We start from the raw sequence: 315 nt of genomic DNA, 5'->3' as shown, positions 1-315 counted from the left end.
GCCATGCCCGGCTAATTTCTCGAACTCCTGACCTCGTGATTCGCCTGCTTTGGCCTCCCAAAGTGCTGGGATTACGCTGAGCCATGGCGGCTGGCGAGAATAATAGTTTTTTATTTCAGTCTGTTGTGAAGGTGAAATGAAGAGTTAAAAGGTTGATTTGAGTTAAAGGTGATATTTTGTTTACTTTATTAACTTGGTCCATAACAGATTAAAATTGTGTGATATACCATCAAAAACGTTCAAATGAAAAATTATAAACTGAATGTTTTCCACATATAAAGTCCTTTTTAGAGTTAAAACTCTTTTTTTTTTTTT

The 315-nt window shown here is 35.6% G+C and overlaps 1 protein-coding gene across 2 annotated transcripts in view; it reads left to right on the top strand.

The window, feature by feature from the left end:
* The window catches only part of BDP1 (B double prime 1, subunit of RNA polymerase III transcription initiation factor IIIB), a 118,156-nt gene that overhangs the window by 60,951 nt on the left and 56,890 nt on the right, over window positions 1-315 (top strand). The gene's annotated exons all lie outside the window — the stretch shown is intronic.

Source organism: Colobus angolensis, unplaced genomic scaffold, assembly GCF_000951035.1.
Source record: "Colobus angolensis palliatus isolate OR3802 unplaced genomic scaffold, Cang.pa_1.0 Scaffold49, whole genome shotgun sequence".
Lineage (NCBI taxonomy): Eukaryota > Metazoa > Chordata > Mammalia > Primates > Cercopithecidae > Colobus > Colobus angolensis.
This window is presented reverse-complemented; position numbering and strand designations above follow the sequence as displayed.